Genomic DNA, 15,117 nt, shown 5'->3' with positions numbered 1-15,117 from the left:
CCAATGAATCTCAACCTGGCACCCGCCTTGCCAACAATTAATTTTATATGATCATTCCACTTCAAATCGTTCCGTAAGCATACTCCCAGATATTTTACAGAAGTAACTGCTACCAGTGTTTGTTCCGCTGTCATATAATCATACAATAAAGGATCCTTCTTTCTATGTATTCGCAATATATTACATTTGTCTATGTTAAGGGTCAGTTGCCACTCCCTGCACCAAGTGCCTATCCGCTGCAGATCTTCCTGCATTTCGCTACAATTTTCTAATGCTGCAACTTCTCTGTATACTACAGCATCATCCGCGAAAAGCCGCATGGGACTTCCGACACTATCTACTAGGTCATTTATATACACTCCTGGAAATGGAAAAAAGAACACATTGACACCGGTGTGTCAGACCCACCATACTTGCTCCGGACACTGCGAGAGGGCTGTACAAGCAATGATCACACGCACGGCACAGCGGACACACCAGGAACCGCGGTGTTGGCCGTCGAGTGGCGCTAGCTGCGCAGCATTTGTGCACCGCCGCCGTCAGTGTCAGCCAGTTTCCCGTGGCATACGGAGCTCCATCGCAGTCTTTAACAACTGGTAGCATGCCGCGACAGCGTGGACGTGAACCGTATGTGCAGTTGACGGACTTTGAGCGAGGGCGTATAGCGGGCATGCGGGAGGCCGGGTGGACGTACCGCCGAATTGCTCAACACGTGGGGCGTGAGGTCTCCACAGTACATCGATGTTGTCGCCAGTGGTCGGCGGAAGGTGCACGTGCCTGTCGACCTGGGACCGGACCGCAGCGACGCACGGATGCACGCCAAGACCGTAGGATCCTACGGAGTGCCGTAGGGGACCGCACCGCCACTTCCCAGCAAATTAGGGACACTGTTGCTCCTGGGGTATGGGCGAGGACCATTCGCAACCGTCTCCATGAAGCTGGGCTACGGTCCCGCACACCGTTAGGCCGTCTTCCGCTCACGCCCCAACATCGTGCAGCCCGCCTCCAGTGGTGTCGCGACAGGCGTGAATGGAGGGACGAATGGAGACGTGTCGTCTTCAGCGATGAGAGTCGCTTCTGCCTTGGTGCCAATGATGGTCGTATGCGTGTTTGGCGCCGTGCAGGTGAGCGCCACAATCAGGACTGCATACGACCGAGGCACACAGGGCCAACACCCGGCATCATGGTGTGGGGAGCGATCTCCTACACTGGCCGTACACCACTGGTGATCGTCGAGGGGACACTGAATAGTGCACGGTACATCCAAACCGTCATCGAACCCATCGTTCTACCATTCCTAGACCGGCAAGGGAACTTGCTGTTCCAACAGGACAATGCACGTCCGCATGTATCCCGTGCCACCCAACGTGCTCTAGAAGGTGTAAGTCAACTACCCTGGCCAGCAAGATCTTCGGATCTGTCCCCCATTGAGCATGTTTGGGACTGGATGAAGCGTCGTCTCACGCGGTCTGCACGTCCAGCACGAACGCTGGTCCAACTGAGGCGCCAGGTGGAAATGGCATGGCAAGCCGTTCCACAGGACTACATCCAGCATCTCTACGATCGTCTCCATGGGAGAATAGCAGCCTGCATTGCTGCGAAAGGTGGATATACACTGTACTAGTGCCGACATTGTGCATGCTCTGTTGCCTGTGTCTATGTGCCTGTGGTTCTGTCAGTGTGATCATGTGATGTATCTGACCCCAGGAATGTGTCAATAAAGTTTCCCCTTCCTGGGACAATGAATTCACGGTGTTCTTATTTCAATTTCCAGGAGTGTATATTGTGAAAAGCAATGGTCCCATAACACTCCCCTGTGGCACGCCAGAGGTTACTTTAACGTCTGTAGACGTCTCTCCATTGATAACTACATGCCGTGTTCTGTTAACACGACCGGTTTCGGGCTCTTATACGCCCATCTTCAGGTGTCGTAAGTTGGTAGTGTGACCCTGAACGCCGCGGTGGACGAGTACAAGAAGCGGTGTGCTGCCAGCGAGTGGAGAGCACGGAGTCTCAGACTCGCTGGTACCACACCGCTTCTTGTACTCGGCCACCGCGGCGTTCAGGGTCACACTACCAACTTACGACACCTGAAGATGGGCGTATAAGAGCCCGAAACCGGTCGTGTTATATATAAAAGAACCTTGCAACTGTAGCTGTTTTTTCAGCTTCTGACGAAACGAAAACAAAAAATTAACTGTGTTGAAGTGAAGCATAGAAAAATTTCCTTTCGTTGTATTCGTGAAAACACCATTGAAATTATGAAACACTCGTGCAAAGAAATAAGCATAATATATAGATTTACAAATACAATATCCAAAATAAAGATCATGAACCCATACAATTTCTATACGCTGGGCGCAGCTGATTCGCGTGTATATAAAGCGACTTTGTAAACGTATCTTTGGCAATGCCTCTTTATCGCTCTATAGGCGTCTACTGTTTTCGCCTATAGCCTGCGCATTGCAGTTGAGAGTTGTATTAAGCGCTGTCAGGTGTCCGGGATTTCCTTAATTTGATTCAACTGTGCCCGTGTCCTAGCAGTAATAAAAAACTGTATTAAATGTTAATGCGTGATGGCGCAGGTTATCACCCATTTCAGTGTTTATGACGTCGTATATCTTAAACTATGTGCCTTGTGTAGGTACATTCAGCTAAATATATGGATAGTGTCTGCTGAATATGTTGCGAATAGAGTTTGTAGCAAAACAGTAATGAATTTAAACGTCAAGTATCTTGCGGCCGTCGTTGGCTCATCTCACTTTTTATGAAATCACATCTCCTGATCTTTGTCTCATACAAAAATACAGTTTTGTAGGTACATTCAGAGGCATATGTAGACTGTCTACAAAAAGTATTGACAAAAGAGTTTATGGAAAAAGTGTAATAAATTTCAATGTCCTGCACAATGCGGCAGTTCCACACGCATCTCACTGTTTATGATGTCATGTCTCCTGAACTACCATAGGTAGGTGGTTCTTACCGTCACAGAGATTGTTGTCTGACAGTAAAGAATATATGTGCCAAGTTTAGTTGAAATCGCTTCAGCGGTTTAGGAGGAGATGTTTAACAGACACACCTGAACACATACATACATAGACAGGCGCATGCTCTCTCTCTCTCTCTCTATCTTCTATCTCTCTCTCTCACTCACACTCACTCACTCACTCACTCACTCACACACACACACACACACACACACACACACACACACACACAAAACACAGACACACACACACACACACACACACACACACACACACACACGCACGCATCCATTTTAATAATATGCTTGGATTGCGGTCACAGGTTTCGGTCCGCACAACTCTCTTCACTTCGGCGGAATCGTGGTGTCAGCGCCTTTTACCCTTCGCTATTTGTTCGTGGTATGAAGGCGGTTCACAAGTCCAGTGGCTGTTTGCGTAAAAAAGAGGCCGTCTGGCGATATATCCTTACAAGCCTTTAGAGCTGAATGGGAATGACAGACGAGAGGGACGAGAATTCTTAGCAACCGCTATGCAGTCGCATAATCGACGGCTACCACAAATTTGCGATGAAATTACATTACAATACCACGAAGAAAGAATGTGAGCTTTTTGTTGACAATGAGAGAACAAAAAATTACAACGATCCACGGACGGGAATCACCGTTCTAGTTCTATACACCAAGGAGCACTCTGTTCTAAATTTTCAGGCATGGAGTTCGTAAAGAAATTGGTGGTACGAATAGCAAAATTTCTGAAATAGCGCGCATTATTCCACTGTCAGCTGCAATAGTTTTCGATGGAACTGAATCAGGAGTATGGAGACCTTATACACACATTAAAAAAAGCTTTGCATCACCCCGGTTCCCAGAACTCCTGAAGATGGACGTTGACTGTGGATATTGTATCACAGACACAGTCCCTTTAACTGTTCAGAGATGTCACTAAACCCGCCCAGAGATGTAAACAATCATGCATGAGCAGCGCCTATTAGACGGAGGGGGTTCGACAGCCAATCAGTTCCAGTCATTCAGTCAGGAAGGAGGTATACGGCTCGTGTTGTCTGTAGTTCAACAATGCCTAGACGGTCAATAGGCGGTTCGATCGTATGCGCATTGTTACTTTGTGCCAGGAAGGGCTCTCAACATGGGAAGTGTCCAGGCGTCTCGGAGTGAACCAAAGCAATGTTGTTCGGACATGGAGGAGATACAGAGAGACAGGAACTGTCGATGACATGCCTCGCTCAGGTCGCTCAAGGGCTACTACTTGAGTGCGTACAGATGGGCCCAACAACATGCCGAATGGACCGCTCAGGATTGGCATCACGTTCTCTTCACCGATGAATGTCGCATATGTCTTCGATCAGACCATCGTCGGATACGTGTTTGGAGGCAACCCGGTCAGGCTGAACGCCTTAGACACACTATCCAGCGGGTGCAGCAAGGTGGAGGTTCCCTGGTGTTTTGGGGTGGCATTATGTGGGACCGACGTACGCCGCTGGAGGTCATGGAAGGCGCCGTAACGGCTGTACGATACGTAGGTGCCATCCTCTGACCGATAGTGCAAGCATATTGACGACGCATTTGTCTTCATGGACGACATTCCGCGCCCCCATCGTGCACATATTGTGAATGACTTCCTTCAGGATAACGACCGCACGACTAGAGTGGTCAGCATGCTCTCCAGACATGAACCCTATCGAAGACGCCTGGGATAGATTGGAAAGGGCTGTTTATAGACTACGTGATCCACCAACCACTCTGAGGAATCTACGCCGAATCGCCGTTGAGTAGTGGGTCAATCTGGATCAACAGTGCCGTGATGAGCTCGTGGATAGTTTGCCACGACTAATACAGGCATGCATCAATGCAAGAGGACGTTCTACTGGACATTAGGGGTACCGGTGTGTACAGTAAATTGGACCACCACCTTTGAAGGCCTCGCTTTATGGTGGTATAACATGCAATGTGTGGTTTTCATGAGCAATAAAGAGGGCGGAAATGATGTTTATGTTGATCTCTATTCCAATTTTCTGTACAGGTTCCGAAACTATCTGAACTGAGGTGATGCAAAACTTTTTTTTGATGTGTGCATATTATTGCAAAGTTCGTTGAGTTAAGGGACTTACCTAGAACGATTTTTTTCTTTTAAACCCGCTACTGTTGAATTTATGAAAGACAAAACAGTGCAGAAACGAAAATTACAACATCCGGAATGGATTGCAGGCCTCGCATTTCGAGTTTATTTGGCTGCAAACTAACCACACTAAGAGACTGCAGGGTGAAAAACAACTTATTTCTGATTTGGTGAGGATGTATTCAAAAAGAAAATCGATTGTAGGAGAGACAAATACTGACAACAAATACAATCAGTTTCCCTCGGCTCACTGGCACTAAAGAAAAACGCGAGGTTTGAAAAATTCACTGTGGCCTTGAAAGAATTACAAAGGATGGTTTTCTAAATGTTTTGAGGACACAGCCAATCCAACATCGGATACCGTTTGCCGTTTTAACTGAAAGCGCCCTTGCGCATGTGCAGATGTAACTGACATGTTTGCATGTAATTCCCATTTTGAATACAAATCTTTTTACGTTAAAACTATCCAGGACGTCTAATTGCTTCCCTCAGGCAGAGTTTCCACATCTCCGTGATGAGATCGCAGAAGTGCTACATTATTTCGATCGACATATGTGCATAAAAGACACTTTTTCGATTATGAAACTAATTAAGTCACTATTTCATGGCAACCTGAGTGTAAAAAGCTGTGAATCTGTGTGTGTATGTCCATATGCTGACAGTTCGTATGAGATAAAAATTATAATTACTATGTCTTCCACGCGCCAAAAATATTTAAATAATACTGAAAATTTTATTTGTGTTCTGTGTTGTTGAGAAATGTGAAACACAAAACCAAGTCATAGTGTGACAGCAGTGCAGTTTAAGTACAGCGTCTTCCCCTCCTCACGCTCAGACACCTCAACACGCTGTGGCAGTGGGGGAAGTGTGCTGTCAGGCTAAACTGCATGGCACTCGCGCCAGGGCACGGCCTGCGAGCCGAAATCTTGACCACCTCCGCCATAGAGTAGCACAACTGCTGGGGTGTTCATTCCTGCGTATCACATGCTGCTCCATGTAATCCCAGACCTTTTCTATGAATTAAGATTGGATGATTTAGTGGGTCAGGCGAAGTGCGATGGGATGCCTGACCGTTCGCCAAACTAGGAACTTCTTCCAGCAATAATTTGAACACGGTTGTCTAGTGTGGAACCGAGAGGGAGGTAGGCGCCATGACTACACCGAAAAATGGCTACAAGCGTTTATATTGTTATATGCAGGCTAATTCAGTACTACTACAGGCTTCTAGGTATTGTAGAGGGGACTCACTAGATAATTTTTTGATAGGGAGTACATATTGAGATGCGTACAATTTTGGTATAAAATAAGTTTAAAGATCTGATCACTTTCAAATCACCTGCTTCACTTCATGCCCGAACTGAGAAGTCGGAGCTGTCGCCAGTCCTCAATGTAATTGCGACGGAATCAGTTGCCATTTCTGTTCTTCTACAACAACGCCTGCGAGAAACTGAAAGCCACACTCTCGACTTTTAAGATGATGTCCTTCGTCACGTTGAAGAAAAGCCGACAACGAATTCTCGTAACACTTCCCGTACCGTGGGCTACTGTAGAAAACACAGGTCAGAATTCGTCTCCGCTGTGTGAGCACCGTGAAGGCAGAGATTTGAAAATGATCCGATTTAATGGTTATGTTCCGAGGAGACAAATCTTACGTCCTCGCTACTAATGATAAATGGCAGGAAGGCAGCGAAAGCATGTCGCAGGAGGAATCTGGACAGGCAAGCAAATGATTGTTGACACAAATACACCTTAAATAAATATGTTGTATTCAACTTGTGGGTGAAGAAATGCTACACTGTTGACAACCTATGGTAGTTATGGCAAGCTATAAGCAGAAGCCCGACACGGGCTTACGTCTACGTGCACTGATTGTTTCCCTTAGAGCTATCAACAACTCGACACCAGCTAGCGGTACATAAGTACTTTCGTCCAGAAGAAATCTTGAACTAGAAGACTGGTGCCCATGTGGCTAACCCTTGTCGGCGGCCTGGAGGTTCTCCATTGGTGGCGACGTCCAGAACGCCGAACGCTGGGCCCACACGAATCTTCGAGGCACCGGCTCCGGCCGTATCGATAGGCTACGATACTTTAGGTTCCTTATCAAATTTTCATTTATTAATTAAAACTTTAGAGTTGCCCCAAGTCGCAAGTAACTTTTTCTTTATTTTACATGTTTCCCTCGACCAATGCAAGCATCTTCAGAAATTATCTAGCCAGGAGCTACACGTTGTAAGAATCGGCCTGTGTGCAGCGCCGCCTTCATACATAAAATTTTATTAATGACGTCGGCGCTATACACAGCCCGATATTTCGTGTGGCCCTCGGCTACGTAATTTCTGCAGACGCTTACATGCGACTTGTAGCAGCTCTACAATTTTGATTTCTAACTGTCGGTGTTCCCCTAAAGGCAAATGCCTGCGCTCGCTTTGTCTATTAACCTCCCTCAATAACCCGTAGCAGCCGGTAGTAGGAATTCTGACACCCTTTACATAAATTTCCAATGCGAGCATCTTCAGAAATTATCTAGCCAGGAGCTACACGTTGTAAGAATCGGCCTGTGTGCAGCGCCGCCTTCATACATAAAATTTTATTAATGACGTCGGCGCTATACACAGCCCGATATTTCGTGTGGCCCTCGGCTACGTAATTTCTGCAGACGCTTACATGCGACTTGTAGCAGCTCTACAATTTTGATTTCTAACTGTCGGTGTTCCCCTAAAGGCAAATGCCTGCGCTCGCTTTGTCTATTAACCTCCTTCAATAACCCGTAGCAGCCGGTGGTAGGAATTCTGACACCCTTTACATAAATTTCCGATGCGAGCATCTTCAGAAATTATCTAGCCAGGAGCTACACGTTATAGGAATCGGCCTGTGTGCAGCGCCGCCTTCATACATAAAATTTTATTAATGACGTCGGCGCTATACACAGCCCGATATTTCGTGTGGCCCTCGGCTACGTAATTTCTGCAGACGCTTACATGCGACTTGTAGCAGCTCTACAATTTTGAGCCTGCATATAACACGCCCACACGGGAGTGGCGCCAGTTAACTGGCTGACTGTGCGTACTGTCAACAACGAATCCGATACAAACTGTGAGTCCACAAAAACGGAAGGTACAAATCACAGGAAGATGAATGAGGAGAAAGGAAGAAAAAGACCCTAACCAAGGAAAAAAAAAACAACAACAGAGATACTGGATTCCCGACACGTAAGCGGAAACGACTGAAAGAGCCATACTCCGCACACCTATGTGACTCATAATGGTCAATCCATACTAGGATTTTGTGTGAATCAATAAGCTGTCAATCTTTGTACACTTTGAAACGTCCCCTTATAAAAATTTTATAAATGACAGAGCTGGAAAACCTCTACGTTATTTGATTTTCGAACAGCTGAGCAGAACTGAACGTACTCAGACATTTCGCTCTTTATACCTATTCTGATCAACACTAAACTGACCCACAATATTTTTAGCGCAACGCAATCTGACATTCAATAACAACAGAATGGCCCTGATTAACAATAACCTATACCTTTCATGAATCACTTACCTCACAAAAATCTTCGTTACTCGAACTACTGCAACACAGCGAGCGCCAATACTGCCAGCTAAATAAAGGATTCTAACTACTGAAGGCACTAACTACTGATAGGCATGCTTAGCAAATGAACGATTTTGAAAGAGAACAAACAATGTATTTACCTCATCCACTCTCAAAACTCCATCATCTCTCTCCCCACATCCACCACTGCTGGCGGCTCACCTCCAACGCCACCCGCTGTTAACAGCTAATTGCCCAACACTACAATAGCAAATTCCAACAATGCAAACCAGCCACAGACTGCACGCAGCACAGTCAGTGATTTTCATACAGAGCGCTACGTGACGTTACCAACATAAAAACCTAAACAGCCTACTTACAACTTTGTTGCCACTACACACTCTAAGATGAAAAATACGATGCATCAAAAAATGGCTCTGAGCACTATGGGACTTGACTGCTGAGGTCATCAGTCCCCTAGAACTTAGAACTAATTAAACCTAACTAACCTAAGGACATCACACACATCAATGCTCGAGGCAGGATTCGAACCTGCAACCGTAGCGGTCGCTCAGTTCCAGACTGTAGCACCTAGAACCGCACGGCCACTCGAGCCGGCCCAGACTGTAGCGCCTAGAACCGCCCGGCCACCCCGGCTGGCCTATGATGCATCACCAAGGAATTACACGAACGGGACGGTAATCGGCGTATGCGATGTACATATGCAAAAAAAAAAGGATTAAAATTTCAGAAAAACTGGGTGATTTACTCAAGAGAAAGTGCTTCACAAATTGAGCAAGTCAATAATGCATTGGTTCACCTCACGGTCCTTATCCAAGCAGTTATTCGGCTTGGCATTCGTTGATAAAGTTGTTGGATGTCCTGCTGAAGAGTATCGTGCCACATTCTGTCCAATTGGCGTGTTAGATCGTCAAAATCCCGAGCTGGTTGGAGGGCCCTGCCGATAATGCTCCAAACGTTTTCAATTGGAGAGAGATCTGGCAACCTTGCTGGCCAAGGTGGGCTGAGCGGGTAGGCATTATCTTGCTACCATGTAAGCCCAGTATGCTGAATCCTCCCTAGTCGTAGAATATGGAGTGTCTAGGAAACCTGCTTTGTCGGATCGCTAGACAACAATTCAAGCAAATCGTATTAATGAGCTATATTATGAAAAGTAAATGACAGTACTTAACTTTGAGAATTACATAGATGTGTCGTAAGCAAAGGGCGACATTTCAAATAAACAAGTTTCTTCAGTATAACAATTCTAGCACATTCGAAGCTTCTATTCAAGTCGCTAGTCTTGATGCTTCTCTTCGACTGGGCCGCGAGCAGTCGGCCTCTGCGCTAATGTCCTCTCCGCATAGAGGCCACTGCTACCGCGTTGTCGTCCTGCAGAGGGTCGGTCAGCGTGCAATTGGCTGACGTCTTGTCACAGCCGTCTCCGCTCTATCGTTCCCGACTGGGGTGCTGGCGCTTGACTTTACGCCGTAACACAGTACGGCTTGCCATAGAGGCAACAAACGGGGCGTAGAAAATCGTCGACGTTCTGCTGTGTTGGAGGGGCGCTAATGTCGGTACTGGTGGGGCAGGGGCTACGGTGAAGAGGGTGAGCAGAATGTAGCAATTCTCAAAGGCCATCTCCTGCTGCTGCTTACAGCGCATCTAGCTCTTGCTGCAGCGAGTCTGGAAACATCTGTCGTCATAGGGAAATTAGTCTCCCTATAAGAAAGCTGGGCGGCTCCGATTGCTACCTATTTAGGATGACTAGGCAAAATGCGACTCATCTTTTCAGGTTAAACAGAAAAAGCCTCTTCCACTGCAGCTGGAAACGGCTGAAGGAGAATACACTACTGGCCATTAAAACTGCTACACCAAGAAGAAATGCAGATGATAAACGGGTATTCATTGGACAAATATTTTATACTAGACCTGACATGTGATTACATTTTCACCCAATTTGGGTGCATAGATCCTGAGAAATCAGTACCCAGAACAACTACCTCTGGCCGTAATAACGGCCTTGATACGCCTGGGCATTGAGTCAAACAGAGCTTGGATGGCGTGTACAGGTACAGCTGCCCTTGAAGATTCAACACGATACCACAGTTCATCAAGAGTAGTGACTGCGTAGTGTGACGAGCTAGTTGCTCGGCCACCATTGACCAGACGTTTTCAATTGGTGAGAGATCTGAAGACTCTGCCGGCCAGGGCAGCAGTCGCACATTTTCTGTATCCAGAAAGGCCCGTACAGGACCTGCAACTTGCGGTCGTGAATTATCCTGCTGAAAAGTAGGGTTTTGCTGGGCTCGAATGAAGGGTAGAGCCACGGGTCGTAACAAATTTGAAATGTAACGTCCACTATTCAAACTGCCGTCAATGCGAACAAGAGGTGACCGAAACGTGTAACCAATGGCACCCCATATTATCAGGTCGGGTGACACGCCAGTACGGCGACGACGAATACACGCTTCCAATGTGCGTTCACCGCGATGTCGCCAAACACGGATGCGACCATCATTACACCGTAAACAGAACCTGCAATCATCCGAAAAAATGACGTTTTGCCATTCGTGCACCCAAGTCCGTCGTTGAGTGCACCATCGCAGCCTCTCCTGTCTGTGATGCAGCGTCAAGGGTAACAGCAGCCATGGTCTCCGAGCTGATAGTCCATGCTGCTGCAAACGTCGTCGAACTTTTCGTGCAGATGGTTGTTGTCTTGCAAACATCCCCACCTGCTGACTCAGGGTTCGAGACGTGACTGCACGATCCGTTACAGCCGTGCGGATAAGATGCCTGTCATCTCGACTGCTAGTGATACGAGGGCGTTGCGATCCAGCACGACGTTCCGTATTACCCTCCTGAACCCAGTGATTCCATATTCTGCTAATAGTCGTTGGATCTCGACCAACGTGAGCAGCTATGTCGCGATATGATAAACCGCAATCGCGATAGGCTACAATCCGACCTTTATCAAGTGGGAAACGTGATGGTACACATTTCTCCTCCTTACACGAGGCATCACAACAACGTTTCACCAGGCAACGCCGGCCAACTGCTGTTTGTGTATGAGAAATCGGTTGGAAACTTTCCTCATCTCAGCATGTTGTAGGTGTCGCCACCGGCGTCACTCTTGTGTGAATGCTCTGAAGAACTAATCATTTGCAATATCACAGCATCTTCTTCCTGTCGGTTAAATTTCGCGTCTGTAGCAAGTCATCTTCGTTGTGCAGCAATTTTAATGGCCAGTAGTGTACAATAATTAGCCCACGTGGAAGGCTAGGAAATGATACGTTGCATGTCGTATGCTGAGAGAACTGCGCCGTGGCGCCAGTTTGGCTGACGGCGACGTCACCTCCCGGTGTGACGAGCGGCTGGGCGGAGGCGGCGGCGGCGGCGGCGTCGGCGAGCGGGATCCGTCAGTCGGCGCGCCCTGCCGACGACCCGGCCCGGGCCGCCTCCCGAATTAACGACGCATTGTCCCGCGGCCGGCGCACATCACAGCGCCGCGCACTGCACACACGCACAGCCGCCCACCTCTCACAGCGCTCCCACGAGAGGAGAGCATCCGAGCCTCCGCCACATCGAGCGACTGTAACTGCGCAGATTACGACTGTCGGACTTTCTGTTGTGCAAACGAGGATCTGATAAACATCCTCCACAATTCGTACATCTACGTCTATGCTCTGTAAAACACTCTAGAGTGCAAGGCAGACGGTAATCCTCATTGCATCAGTTGTCCCTGTAGTGTCCCTTTTGCGATGTTTAAGAATAATATGTGTGAAGTGTGTATAAAAATATTGAATAAGGCCAAACAGACCAGACTGAAAGTCAATTGTCAAAAAATATAAAATTATTTACAAAAAATGTAACGTCGATACTAAGGTAGGGAAAGACAATAACGTTGAAAAACAATATCGCAGTAAATAATAGTGCGAAATGAAGGACTTATAGCTTTGTATAACTATAGAAGATGGGAAGGATTAGTTATTACTCGCTCTTCTGCTGCTTCTGATTCTGATGTTACTATTGTTAGATAGAGATTGTGTGTAGCGTTGAACGCTAGCCGGTGTTCTTTCGACTAGACGATAAAAAAGGTGTGTATCAGGTTATTGATGGAAATGTATGTGTAAAAGTGAGTTCATTGTATTATTTGAAGAACATGCCAGCCACTGATCGTAACGTTTTAATTGAAAAGAGAGAATAATTTATATTTTTTAGCTATCAGGAAGACGAAAGCAGAGATCGCTGACTGGCAACAATCGGCCGCCATTAAGCGGCGGACTTAATATTTACTGTCATTACAGCTTTCCACAGGAGCAGAAGTGATAAAATCATTTTAAAACATTATTTAATTTAAATATGAATAGTTCCATGAGTTAATTTTGTGAGAGTTCGAATACTTTCAGAGATACCATTTGTCGTAGATCTGTGAACTTTGGCCTTGACTATATTTACATAAAAACCAATTAAGATGATCTTGTAAGGAGCCTGGTGCTCATTTAAATAGAAAACAAACATTTATTTTGGCCTCCTATAAGACACTCTGCTTCTAACGGTCTCACCTACGTAAAGAAAATAATTAATGCTAACCTCTTATCTCACGTAGTATCAAAAATCATAAAACCAATGTACAATATTAGTAGAGAACCGTTAGATCCGCCCCCGGTAGCTGAGTGGTCAGCGCGACAGAATGTCAAACTTAAGGGCCCGGGTTCGATTCCCGGCTGGGTCGGAGATTTTCTCCGCTCAGGGACTGGGTGTTGTGTTGTCCTAGTCGTCATCATTTCATCCCCATCGAAGCGCAAGTCGCCGAAGTGGCGTCAAATCTAAAGACTTGCACCCGGCGTACGATCTACCCGATGGGAGACCCCAGTCACACGACATTTTTATTGCATCAGTTAATAGGGATATTTCCCGTTCTGTTCACGTATAGAGCGCAGGAAGAGCTACTGCTTAAACATCTCCGTGCATGCTGTATTTAGTCTAATCTTGTCTTTACGACTCCTACGGCAGCGGTACGGGGGTGGGGGTTGTAGTATATCCCACGTGAGCTAGTTATTGTAGTCGCAAATCAACCAGTTTCCCGCTGCTGTGGATGGGGTTCTCTGTTTGGCATGAAAAAAAGGGCCACATTTTCCCTAGTCCTCCTAAATGGGTAGCACCTGGAGCCAACTATGCTGGCTTGCCGGGAGACTGACTTCCCCACAACGACAGGTGTTTCTAGACATCTGTTGCAACAAAAGCTAGAAGTGCTGAGGGCAGCAGCAGTGTCAAGTGATGAACGTTGGTTGTTCAAACTTATTATGTAGGCATTCACGGGATGCTTTGCGTGTTTTTCAAAAGTCTGCAGTTCAGTTCGTTCAGCATATTTTATTTCTTGTTTATTTATCTATTGCAAATTAAAAACTTGTCACATGATGTTTAAAAACAGGGCGTACATCTTACAGCTTTCGTTTGTCATCTTTTTGTTTTGATTTTATCTGCAACATTGACAAGGAATAATTCTTTTTAGAACAACAATAATTTGAGGTTCAAATACAAATATTACTTTTGTTTTAAGATGAACGTAAAAATACAATAGGATAGAGGAGAGATTTGTTAGTGCCATCGCCGATTGAGGCTGACGGTGAACACCTTGGAATAGTTTCTTCGAGATGTTAACCGGCAGTCACTACAAAAAAAGTAGTAGAGAAACAGAACTGCTAATTCTAGCATTAACATTAGGTACTCATCCGTGTACAATATTGGGTGCTTTCCTGGCTAGATCCTCAGCACCTTACACTACATTTACTCTAGCATTCCCTGTCCTTAAAAATTATTTGACTGATGCATACAGTTTGTCGGTGCGTTTTGGCAAGTTTTGTCCACTTCATAATTCTGTATGTCTTTGTTTACTGTTGCAGCTCGTCATCCTCTTAATCATCCTCCTGTTCTTCTTCGCTGTCCACCTTCTGGAGATTGTTGTTACTGACATGTACTCGACTAATGTCTGAAGTAGCGCTGGAGGGAACTGACACCATGAATCCTGCAGGGCTGTCCATAAATTCGTAATAGTACAATGCGGTGGAGGTCTCTTCTGAACAGCACGTCACAAGGCATCCCAGATATGCTCAATAATGTTCATGTCGAGAAGTTTGGTGGCCAGCGGAAGTGTTTAAACTCAGAGAACTGTTCCTGCTGGAATTGCCCAAGTCCGTCAAAATGCACAATGGACATGAATGGATGCAGGTGATCAGACAGGATGCTTACGTACGTGTCACCTGTCAGAATCGTATCGAGTCGTACCAGGGGTCCCATATCATTCCCACTGCACACGCCCCACACCATTACAGAGCTTCCACCAACTTGAACAATCTCCTGCTGACATGCAGGGCCCATGGATTCGTGAGGTTGTCTCCATACCCGTACACGTCAATCTGCTCAAAACAATTTGAAACAAGCCTCGCCCAAC

This window comes from Schistocerca americana, chromosome 7 (assembly GCF_021461395.2).
Source record: "Schistocerca americana isolate TAMUIC-IGC-003095 chromosome 7, iqSchAmer2.1, whole genome shotgun sequence".
In the NCBI taxonomy this organism is placed as follows: Eukaryota; Metazoa; Arthropoda; class Insecta; order Orthoptera; family Acrididae; genus Schistocerca; species Schistocerca americana.
Note: the sequence above shows the minus strand (reverse complement) of the source record.